This window comes from Octopus bimaculoides, chromosome 15 (genome assembly GCF_001194135.2).
Source record: "Octopus bimaculoides isolate UCB-OBI-ISO-001 chromosome 15, ASM119413v2, whole genome shotgun sequence".
NCBI classification, from domain to species: Eukaryota; Metazoa; Mollusca; class Cephalopoda; order Octopoda; family Octopodidae; genus Octopus; species Octopus bimaculoides.
The window spans coordinates 3,103,911-3,104,378 of record NC_068995.1 but is presented as its reverse complement, the minus strand read 5'-3'; positions in this window follow the sequence as shown (position 1 = coordinate 3,104,378).

Sequence of the window (468 nt, the reverse complement as noted above, 5' to 3'; positions counted from 1 at the left end):
CATATATATGTATGTATATGTATGTATGTATCGATAGATGGGTGGATGGATGTGCCTGCGTGTAAGGATGTATTTCAGAGTGTTTAAGTATTTTGTATGTGTGTGAGATTTTGTGTGCGTGAGCTTTGTGTGAGAAAGAGAGAGATTTTATGTATGTGTGTGTGTTTGTGTGTGTGTGTGTGTGTGTTTGTGTGTGTAGGGAAGTGAGGTACAGGTGGCGTTAATATAACCTTTTTTATCTACCATATGTAGTGATATGTGAAGGTGTGGTGGTAGAGGTAATGGTGGAGGTAGTGGTGGTGGTGGTGGTGGGTGATGAAAGGGGTATGTCGGGTGGGTGTTGCTCCTTTAAGATGCGTGGAAGCTGTACTAACAGGTTTGAGGGTATATAACAACTGGACATAGCTGTGTAGTGGCAGTAGTAGTAGTAGTAGTAGTAGTAGTAGTAGTAGTAGTAGTAGTAGTAGT